The sequence below is a fragment of the Stegodyphus dumicola genome, chromosome 11, assembly GCF_044657685.1.
Source record: "Stegodyphus dumicola isolate Sdum_Otavi_A_Nest chromosome 11, ASM4465768v1".
Lineage (NCBI taxonomy): Eukaryota > Metazoa > Arthropoda > Arachnida > Araneae > Eresidae > Stegodyphus > Stegodyphus dumicola.
This window is the reverse complement of record NC_140778.1, coordinates 46,944,202-46,956,812: the sequence shown is the minus strand read 5'-3', so window position 1 is coordinate 46,956,812 and position 12,611 is coordinate 46,944,202.

Sequence of the window (12,611 nt, the reverse complement as noted above, 5' to 3'; positions counted from 1 at the left end):
TCTCTGTTGCCATTTTGTACTTTTAGTGTCGGAAATGATCTTTACAACAGCGATCACTATCCCATTTTTATATCTCTTGCACGAAGAGGAGCAAACCCCATGTCGAGATCCCCTCGATTCCTACTCGATAGGGCAGACTGGGAACTCTTCTCTTCCATTGCAGAGCTCACAGATGAAATGGTAGAAGATGCGCATATCGATCATGCTGTTGAAGCTGTTACAAAAGCTATTATTGAGGCAGCTATGCTTTCCATTCCTAGAACATCAGGAAAAATACTGAAATATTCGAAACCGTGGTGGAATCGCGATTGTCATGAAGCACTGAAAAAACAGAAAAAAGCATGGGGTATTTTTCGTAGATATCCTACTCTGCGAAACCTCATTGCATTTAAAAGAGCCAAAGCAAACGCACGAAAAGTAAGGAGGCAGAGCCAAAGAAATTCTTGGATTTTCTATGTGTCATCAATTACATCCTCTACGCCTAGTAAGCGGGTTTGGGAAAGAGTTCGAAAAGCATGCGGAATCTATAAAGACCACTCACTTTCCTTTTTGGAAAAAGATGGCCGAGTGATTAGCTCCATAGAAGAAATTGCGAATACTATCGGTGAGACATTTGCTGCCGTTTCTTCCAGCAGAAACTATTCACATGCATTTCTCTCTATCAAGCAGCACTCTGAAATAAATCCCATTGCATTCAACTCTTCCAAATCTGAGCCTTACAATAGAGAATTTACTATGCTGCAATTAAAGAGAGCTTTATTGCAGACACATAGGTCTTCTCCGGGTCTTGATGGTCTGAATTACGAAATGCTAAAACATCTGTCCTATAAGTCACTGACTGCCCTCCTCACACTTTACAATAGAGTGTGGAAGGAGTGTATTTTTCCCAGTGCGTGGAGGAGAGCTGTTGTAATTCCTATTGCTAAGCCAGGGAAAGATCCAAGGAATCCATCGAACTATCGGCCAATTGCCCTTACGAGTTGCGTATGCAAACTGTTTGAAAAGATGGTAAACAGCCGCCTAGTCTACTTCTTGGAAAAGAATGATATTATATCGCCTTATCAGAGCGGTTTTCGAAAGGGAAGAACGACTGTAGATAACATGCTCCTCTTAGAGACATCTATTCGAAAAGCATTTGTAAGAAGAAGCCACCTTGTCTCGATATTCTTCGACATTGAAAAAGCTTATGATAAGGCATGGAGATACGGTATAGTCCGGGATCTTCACGAGAGTGGCTTGCGCGGCAACCTACCAATTTTCATTCAAAACTTCTTGAACACTAGAACTTTTCAAGTAAGAATTGGCTCTGTTTTTTCGGATGTTTTTGAACAGGAAGAGGGTGTGCCTCAAGGCTGTGTGCTCAGTGTAACCCTGTTTAGTTTAAAAATAAATTCTGTACTAAAAGAACTTCCTCCCACCATCTTGGGATCTCTATATGTTGATGATCTGCAGATTAGCTGCCGAGGAGCAGACATCAGATATGTAGAGAGGCAACTGCAGATGGCTCTGAATAAGATCGAAGAATGGTCAGACAAACAGGGATTTACATTTTCGAAACAGAAAACTGTGTGTGTTCACTTTTGTAGGAAGCGTGGTCTCCATCCTGAGCCTGAGTTATATTTGAATGGTACAATTATTCCAGTTACGCCCGAAGTAAAATTTTTAGGAGTGACGTTCGACCGAAAATTGACTTTCCTTTCCCATGTTTTAAACCTGAGAAAGAAGTGTCTAAAAACACTAAATATTTTAAAAGTGTTGGCGAACACTTCCTGGGGTGCAGAACGTTCCACTATGCTTCGCATTTACAGAGCCCTTGTTCGCTCTAGGCTGGACTATGGCTCAGTTGTTTATGGATCCGCTCGGTCATCAGTTTTGTTAAAACTCGATCCTGTTCACCATCAAGCTCTGCGGATTTGTTCAGGAGCTTTCAGGACTTCTCCTATCCAGAGTCTGTATGTTGACTCTAACGAACCATCACTTTATCTGAGGCGTGAGCAATTGTCCCTTTTGCAATATTTTAATATTCTATCACAACCTGAACATCCCAATAAGCTGTGCTTACTTGATAATGAGTGTAACACTTTATTTGAAACACGTCCATCCTGTGTTCCTACCCTTCCTTTAAGACTTCACCCTATCATTGAGGAACATTCCCTCTCTGATATGCGCCCCCAAGCAGTACAGAACTTTGAAATCCCACCTTAGGAAAATTCACGGATTCAGCTTCTTGATGTTTTTAAACATCACGTGAAGGCAAGCACTAATGAGATCGTTTACAGACAACTCTTTGCTGAGCACAGGCACAAATATAGCAGTTATCATCCGATATACACAGATGGATCAAAGTCAAATGATCATGTCGGGATGGCTTTTGTATTTGAAGATTACATTGATGGCAAATGCCTGCACCATGCTTGCTCAGTCATAACATCTGAACTGCAATATATTATGGTCTTTTGTACATATCAAAGCTCTGCCATAGAAAGTTCATAGTTTATACAGACTCGTATAGTGCTCTTAAATCCTTGGAAGCTTTTCCCAACACTCAGAATCCTGTGGTTGTGGATGTTCTAAAAATTCATATAAATTTAACGATTCGAGGTTTTGAAGTCCTGTACTGCTGGGTTCCTGGACATGCTGGAATAAAGGGAAATGAGCTTGCAGATATCGCAGCCAAATCTGCTGTTGAACTGTCCAGTCGCCTTATCCCTTTTAGAGATATCTGCAGTGTTATCAAAGGAAAGGTCCGAAAAAAATGGCAGCAAATTTGGGATGTTCAGCATCACAACAAGTTGAAAAACGTCAAGCCTAGAATTGAGCATTGGGATTTTTCTGGAAATCGTAAGGAGGACGTTCTTTTGACTCGCCTAAGAATTGGTCACACTAGAGTCACACATAACTATCTTCTCAAAGCTGAAAATGAGCCCGTTTGCTTTAATTGTAATGTTTGTTTATCTGTTAGTCATATTTTAATTGATTGTCCATGTTTTAATAGTCTTCGCCAGAAATAGTTTAATAGCTGTGACTTGCCTCTCGACCGTTTAATCGGAAGAGAGGTGAATTGTAATTTAATTTATTATTTAAAAGAGACTGGCTTTTATTACCTAATGTAATTTGTTTTGAAGACTGTGTTTTGAATTTTAATGTGTGCTTTTAACTTGTGTTTATATGACTTCATCCTTTGGATTTGTTAAATTTATCTACTTGTTGTTATTTATTGACTTTTAATGTCATCATCCCATCTTGTGTTTGGCGCGTCATAATCATCTCTGGTTTTTGCGCCATAATCACTCACTCACTCACGCACTCATTTTTACATGAACCGTTTGTTTATTAAACTAAAAGTTATTATCTTTTAAGCAGAAAGGATTGGCATATTTATGGAGTACCACTGAATTTTAAATATACCTATTTAAGATTTAAAGTGAAGTAAAAATATACAAGGTATTCTAAAATCAAAAATTGGCACTTTACGATTTTTAGTGATACGGAAACCCGAAGGAAAATTTTGGTATTTCATTAAGTCCTAAATAGATACTTTAAATTTGATTTGTTTACTTTAACAAACAAAAGATTACCACCACTTCCTTGAATTATTTGGTATTGATCTAATATATCATATATTTTCCAAAAAATGGTTTAAGATATACTCAGTTTTTCAGAAACAAGGTAAAATATGCCAAACGGTGTCGTTCTGAGTGTTTTGAAGAAGTGTTTTATGCAATACTTATTTTCTACTTTTATTTTTACTTCCACTTTTTCTGTTTTCATTTTTCCCCAGATGTCAGAAAAAATTGTCTGGCTATCAAAATTTAATGAAGAAAAAGAAAATCTGAGGAAGGCGTAATAAACCAGAACTAAAAAATTACTCAGTTTTTGCAAAATCCAGAGAATATCCAAGCTAATGCTACTAGCACTAGTTGTCCATCAACGTGTCAGTTTCCACTGAAATTACCAGAAGAATCTAATAATCAGAAGGAATTAGAAACTGTTTTCACCCAAGAAATTACCTTTAACTTCAATGCAGCCAGCCGAAAAAAACAGAAGAAATACTAGTAAACTCTACAATTTCTGCAACAGATATGCATCAGCCTGTGCCTGATGATTCCGGATTATCTCCAAGTCCATTATTGAAATGCCAAGTTCAAGCCTTATTAGAAAATGGTCCCGGATATTATGAAAACCTGGTTTCCAGTTTCAGTTTCCCAAAATATAAAAATCGACATAATTTTTTTAGACGTATATTTGTTGAATCTTGGTAAACAACAGAATAGTTAAAAAGGATTGGTTCCTAAATTCTGCTGAAAAAAATTCTATTTTTTGTTTTTGTTGCAAAATTTCTAACAGTTTCAGCAACATAAAATTGTGTACTTCTGAATTTAATAACTGGAACCACTTAAATGAGCATTTAAAACTTAATGAAAAAAATAAAACGCATTTCCGGAATCTGCATCTTTGGTCGGATTTCTTAGAACAATTAAGAAAGAATAAGCCTGTCGTTTCGGAATTTAAGAATTTATTAAGAAAAGAGATTAAGCATTGGCATGATGTTATTGAAAGAATTATCTATACCATTCAGTTTTTAGCCAATTTTAAGTAGCCAAACAAAACTTAGCCTTCCTTGGTTCCAGTAACAAATTATTCGAAAGAAATGATAATTTTTAAAGTATATAGAAATGATCAAAAAATCTGACTCTATCATGTCTACATATTAATAAAACTTGAAAAATATGCCTCATTACCTTGGAGATAAAATTCAAAATGAAACAATTAGCTTATCAGGGGATAATATAAAGCAGATTATTTTAAATAAGGTTAAACAGGCAAAGTATTTTTCGAATTTACTTGATTGTACCCCTGATGCCAGCTATCAAGAGCAGATATCAATTTGTAGGAGAAATTTTAATTTAGAAAATATACACATGAGTACTGAAGAAAGGTTTTTAGTGTTTTGTGTTACAACAGATATGACTGGTGAAGGACATTAGAGGGAAATGGTTTAGATATTAGTAATTAATGAGGCCAGGAATACGACAATGGTCAAAACATGGGAGGTAAACAGTTTTCGAGTAATTATACTCAAATCGTTGCTTTTCCAATTAAAAACGTTAACCTAAATTTAACATAATATGTAACTATACATACCTTTTTTTATGTAGAATAACAATAAGCAATCACAAAAAAAGATAAATATTTAACAAATTACTACGATTGACCCAGTAAACACAAAATAAGGATTAAGCCATTTTTCAAATGCATCTACACTTACACACGCATCGGCATCACATATTTTCACGTTCAAATAAGACAGAAGAGACCACCAGAGACGAACTCCTCTTCTGGTTATAACTTGCGGTCAAATAAGACAGCGTGCTAGGAGGAAGAGGCACTCAGACCTGGCAAGCTCAAGGCTGACTTAACACAGTTAAACACTCCAGGCCCTAGAGGCGATTCAAGAAGCCACCAACCTATCGGTCGAGCCGACAAGCTAAGACAGCTGAGTTGACAGGAATACTCAGCAACTCACATTCCATGTCTCCGACCTGGAAGGATGGTAAAACATCTGCTATCAACAGGAGCCCCAACCCCAGACAGCAGAACAAAGTCATTTAAACACTGACAGTCAGACCAGAGCACCAATCCAGCCTGCTAACACTACGTCATGGTATAAAGATGTCAGCTTTAGACGCCCCCAGGGAGAGACCTAGGAAGGAAATGAATATGCAGTTTTGAGGCTCCAGGCACTCACTGGAAACCTCAGTTTAAAAACTCGCTGAATTTGTCAACTCCACCGAAGGGGGTGTCTCACCCTGGCAACCATCAATATCTGGCGATACAGCTCCATGACAACCAACGGAACGGACAAAACAATACCATATGGTCCCTGCTGAGCCTGAAACAGCCATTGCCAGCGATGACACCAGTCCTGTGGAGACTGATTTTAAACACCTGCGGCCGTGACTGCCTAGGTACAGATCCTAATCAATAGCTTCCCAGGTTTTAACCTGAGTCGACCCCCCTCCCCCGAAGGGCGTTCAAATAAGACAGGAGGCAGGTGACCACTGGGTGAGCAGCTGTGCCATCATGAAAACTTTCAGCTTTATTTCTCACTCAGTGGGACCATGTTTATTTAAATTTCATAATCTGTGCAATATATTAAATTTGGATATATACATTAAATTATTATGCATAAATATATACATTAAATAAAGTTATGAGAAAATTTTGATATATATATACGTAAAAATTAATGTAATAGTAGCTGCAGAGATGAATTTTTTGAGTTCATAAGTGTTTATGAACAGTTCATAGGAATTTGAATTCATAAAGTACATAAGCTCAATTAGTACATTGGAATTAGAGTTCTTAGGAATTTATTGAGATACACTGCTGGCCATTAAAATTGCAACACCAGGAAGGAATGATCTGACGAACGCCAAAGTCACATGAAAGGAAGAAGAGGTTGGCATATGCAAATAATTAGTATTTCAGAGCATTTAGACGACACAGGAGGGAGGAACGACATCTGTAGTACTGCATAAAAGAAAAATTGCATAGTGGATTTCTCATTTGGAAAGTGTTTTGTAAGGTTGGAGTTTGCTCATAATATTGTGTTATGCCTCAAATAAGAAGAGGAAATGCTTACCAGGAAGTTCCAAAATTCAATAGAGGCAGGGTCGTTGTAAATCAAAAGTGTAGATTATCGTTCCGTGATATCTGGTCAGCATCCAACCACTGTCATGCGAATATGGATTCAATGGATTGCTGAGGGTCATACTGAATGGCATGCAGGATCTCAACGCCCTCCCATGACTAAAGCGAGAGAGGACAGACATATTGTGATGTCAGCCCTGCAAAACTGTACGACCACATCACAGAGCATTAGTCAGGAAGTGGGCATGCTTGCAGCACGCCCAGTATCAGCTCACAAGGTGCGTCGACGTTTGCAGCAGGGTGACCCTTCACTTGACTTCAGCTTCCCTTGACAATGCAGCATAGAGAGAGACGGCGACTCTGATGCTTCAGACGACAAAGCTGGGTACAGGATTGGCACAATGTCGCCTTTTCAAATGAGTCCCTGTTCTACGTGCATATTTTGATGGCCATATACGTGTGTGGAGTGTCGTAGGAGACTGCACGTCGCCTGCTTGCATTCGATATCTGCATAGGAGCCCTGCACTTGGTGTGATGGTTTGAGCAGCCATTGGGTACATGACATGCACGTCTCTAGTTTGGATCGACAGTAATTTGAACGCAGATGGGTACATTTCTGACATGTTACATCCAATGGTTGTGCCTTATCTTCAACACTCCCGAAAGCTATGTCCCAACAAGATAATGCAACACTACATGTTGCACGTCGTGTTTTGACCTTCCTAGATACGCAGGGTATTCGATCGCTGCCCTGGCCTGCACGGTGTCCAGTTCTCTCACCCATAGAAAACATCTGGTCATGGGTCATTGAGAGACTAGCCCGGCACCACCTCTCCAGCTAATAGGGTTGATGAATTGTGGCATAGACTTGAAGTAACATGGAATGAGTTGCCCGTTTCTGTAATCCAATCCCAGTTTGATTTTATGCCTGATGGGGTAAGGGCCGTTTTACCTGCCAGGGGTGGCACGTGTTTCTACTAAATTCACACCCCTCTAGACCTCCAAAATGCATACAAATTTAATCACTTTGTCTTCATGCCGTTCTGTTTGCGTGCAATAAATATCTTTTTCGTATATGCTTTACTTCATGGTTTTGCAATTTTAATGGCCAGTAGTGTATTTAAAAGAGTTAAAAGTTCATATGTTTCTTTTTGATGCCTTGAGTATCAATAAAACAACGCAAAAACAAGTTCAAATAAGACAAGAATTTTCCTGTTCAGACAGGCAGCGAGACGGACTGCTTGTTTTGATGATCGCCCAGCGCCTTTCTGACTCTACACAACATATTTGCACTGCCTTTGTTACAATTGAAGTGGTTATCACATCTAGAGACGGTCCCCACTAGACGGGAGTTTTCTGAGAAACGAGATTCTAGTAGCATTTATTTGGGAGTTTCCCTGGAAGAAGCAACTTCGCTGGAACTGAAGTCCTGGCTGCATGGGATGTTTTGAAATTTCTCTGAAAATGTTCTGTGTGCAGCTCTGTTCCGCTTAGAGATCAACCAATCAGACGAAAGTTCTGCTTCTGAAAGATCACATGATCCTAATCTGAGCAATAATCGGACATTCAAGTCTGTTTCGTAAGTGAAAATGATAACCTAACTATGTAGGTATGGTGAAATGAGGGTTCTGAGAAATACCCCTTTCGAAGTCCCGTCTCACGTAGTGGAAGCATATGTGATAGGGATTTAAGAAAGTGGTAATTTCGTACAACATCCTCTCCACTTATTGTTACTGTGATTGCATAATCGGTAAGGAATGAAAATTCGTATCAGTCAGTTGTTTCTCACTCAAGCAGTGTCTTTTTGTAGGAAAATGTGCACTTTATTGGCCATAAATATAATATCACTGAATACGTGTAGTTCAACTCAGTTACGAATTCCAGTACATGTAGTGACCACATAGATGTTTTTATGGTTATGCAGTAATTTTTTTTAGACTTTAGAATGTACATAATTAAAAAAAAATTTTGATATGAATATTTTCAGATTTCAAGGTATTTATTGCTATGATGCATGCATGTAGAAATGTTTTCATGTTCTCTTCGTTTATATTACATATTGCATTACATAAAATTTTAATTTACTTTTTGTCTGGTATATTGAAAATTTTTGTCTTTGACAAACAACAGGCTTTAACATATACAAGAGAATTAGAAGCTTGCATAAACACTGAATTGCTTCTAAATTAAAATTACCTGGTCAATAACAAATTCCTATTTTTTTCAGTTTTGATAGTGGCTTACACATAATCAAATATTTGACAAATTATACTGGACAACCCAACTTCAGGATCCTTCTGCTTGGCTGATGGTGGACTTCCACTAAGAAGAAAAAAGTATACTATCTCTTCCACTGCATGACCAATTTTCTTTCCAAAGATATATGTATCAAACCTATGCTTCCAATGGAATAAATATATTTTTGTCATCAGCTCCAAAATGTAATGTCTTGTAAAACTTTTTGCTCCAGTACAGAAAGAATGAAATAAAATGAGAGACTGCAAAATTTTATTAATGGTATTTACTCTGAAAAAGAAAATCTGTTGTATCTTGTAAAAAGGAAAAAAAAAAAATTACCAGTAGCCAATAGCCAACATTTTCATATGCATATTTCTGTAGAAAACTGTAACATCTGTTGTTTTATAATAAAAAGCCTCAAAAAGAAATATACCCATGGCCTACTTTAAAGTACTTTTATCGAAATATTTTCATTGAAAATATGAACTTTCCTGAAACAAGTAAGGAACCTTACTTAATATGCTTTAACCTTATATATCCTTGAGCTATGAATGTTTCTTTCTGTAGAAAATTATTCAGAAAATATGGCCCTGCTAAAAAAGATTAATTAAAAATCTCATTCTTCTAAAAGAATTTAGAATAGCTTCTAGGATTGGTGCAATGCTCTCAAATGGCACTTTTTAAACTAGTATAACCCTTTTTCGCTATCCAGGTATTAAATATAAAATAAAGGTATACACATTAATAAATTTTCATTAAATGTTTATTTCTTTGCGCAACAATATACAAAAAGAAGCAGTTTTAGGATTTGCTTCAAATATACAAAAATATGTGAAATAAAAGCGTGTATTAGCCAGATCGTGCATTACAAATAAAGCCCTGGTGCTGTATTTGATACTGCTGGCCATAAAGGATGTACAGCATTTTTTAGTATTTAATAATATTTGCGCTTAATATGCATTAAAGCTGAAAAATTATTCCACATAAGTATGTGGTGCTGAATTGCAGGAGATCATTCAGAAATTGTAAAAAATTCAGTTCTAGCTCTAATCCCGAATACCGTCAAGGATTTTTGCGGACACTCATGTTTTAAATTCTAATCACTAAAGAACTCAGTAAGTTCCTTTTGGTCTTCTTATATTGGAAATGTTTAATTTTATTAATGTTGGTCAAAATATTCTTTTTTAATACAAGGTATCAGTTTGAAATTAAAATTTGATAAAAAAAATATTTGCAAATTTGTGTTCCTAGTGTTTTTAAGTGATCTGCAATAATTTTTGCAATTACTTTTTTTTTTGGTAATACAACTGTCAACTGTTTAAAATATATAAATGAATCATTTTCCATACTTTTTTTCCAAATATTGATCAATTTAATAAAACCTTAAATTTTATTCAATTTAAATATATTGCTAACTTTTCCTTAAAGAGCCAAGTTAAAATCATGTATTATCAAAAATTATCTGACAAAATGCATAAATTTTATAGTGGTAATTCATTTTTAAAAACAGGAGCAAGATCAGATTATTATTACAATAATTTTAAGTTATATTTGAATGTCTTTACATAGATTTGAATAGGAACAGTTGTTAAGGGCACTGCTTAATAAAGTTGATAATGTTGTGTCTCTCGATAGATCAGGTGATGTGTAAAAGTTGCATGTATATTAACAGCAGCTTTAACATGTTTTTAAAGCCATTGCTTATGCCCTTCATCACTTTTGCCTAATTTGTGCATTTTTGAGAGCAACTTTTCCATGCTAAACCTTTAATTTAAAAAAAATCATCAACTTTGCTATATATGTCTTCCTCGTTTGTGTGTTTTTCGTAAGAACTAGAAAATAACAATTCTTCATTGAACTGTTCTGTGCAAATATGTCTTACATATAATATCAGCTGAACTATTTTTGAAGTATCAGAAGTTTCTTCCAGATTAATTGCAAATTTGGGCTTTCTTTTAGTAATAAACTTCTGAACCAGGTTTACGTTTGATCCCAACGAAACGAGCTTGCTGCATGTTTATTTTTCGGGGTTTCTGCCATGTATAACACGAAAACAAGCCATTTTCTCTCGACCTTCACAAAGGCAGATAGATCTCGTACCTTTGCTATATTCAAAATAACCTTGCCTTCTAGTGGTCTGTGACATATTATTTTTAGCACACAGATATAAGACATTCTTTGATGCAAGTAAATAATTTTTTTTTTTTTTGCTAATAGTCAATGTTTTCAAAGTATTGTTTCTTTGTTCGAAGATTTTAAGAGTTGTTTGAAATATGCTTTTGTTTATTGAGCTATGAGTGATGCTTGCATTCAAGGTCCCTTTTCAATTTTGATGATTTCATACCGTCCACCTTGGCATGCCTGTGTGGCACAAAATGCAATATACTGTATGTGTGTAGCAGATTTTTTTCTGGAATGACTTTATGCTAAAGCTATAATGTGATATCACTGTTATTATGCTCTAAGGTGGTATTTCTCAATATGTAACATTAATTTACGGCTCATCTTATACGTTATACAGTATTAAAATTTTATAGTTATACAGCTGAAAATATGTAATATATTGAAAGGATTGCAATTGTTATTCATGTATTTGAAATAAATATTCACAACCTCAAGGTTTTGCTTAGTGGCCTAATATAGGGTTATGACCCAGAGTTTCAGAAGAACTGCTCTCAGAAAATCTAAATTGTGGGTGGTATTATTGACAATGTATCATAATATACTGGCCACTTTGTATGCAAATTAGAGTTGTGATACTAATAATGGCTTATTTTGAATGTTACTTCTTTAATATACGAGTAGTAATTAAAACTCCATCAAGTAAGTAAATGCCCATTGAAAGCTAATTTAAATGTTAAATTAGCACCCACAAAACCGCAATCATTTATCCAGCATTCTTTGACTTTTAAAAGGGAAAGCTTTAACTGAACTAAGTAAGTTAACACAGGTTTGAGTAACTGAAAATTTCCCCTCATGTTTATAAAATACTCCAGAATTTTAGAAAAAATTATATCTTTTTTCATTACTTTAATAGTTGTTTAATGAATATTGTCTTCATTTCTAATTATAAATGAAGTGTCATTGCTTTAAATATATACTCTCTAGGAAATGGATATCTACAGTCAACAGTCGTTAATTCGGACACCCATAATCCGGAATGACCTCAAATTCGGACCTCAAAGCTAAAAACTTTCTGCGCGTGCGCCGCGTTGGCACATGCGCACAGGCGTTTTACACGTGCGCGTAAGACCTTGGCTACTGCGCATATGCGTGTGCGCAAGTGCAGAATACGATTTCGCCTGCGCGTTTAATGTATAACGGACGGTGTAAGCTAAAATTATCTAATTATCTATTTCAGTTAATGTTAATGATTGCGTTGTTCCTTAATCTTCGAATTGGATCCCGCTTATTATTTTTTGCAGAGTGTAAGAGCAATTTTATAAAAGTAAACTTTAACTTTCGATTATGTCAAATAGAATTTCCGATGCTGGAACTTACAAAGGATCTACAAAACGAAAGTAGTGTTACGAATTTGGTATTTAAAAAGCTAATGTTAGTTCAATTAGAAATTAAATGGTTTTATTTCTCGCGCAGTGCAGCGCGTGACGAATATTAAAAGAAAGCTAAGCCGGAAAATTGAAAATACAAGAGCGCGTGCATTAAATAAATAAATATCTCTTTTTGATTTCGAGAAAGTACTGGAAAATTCTAGCGCG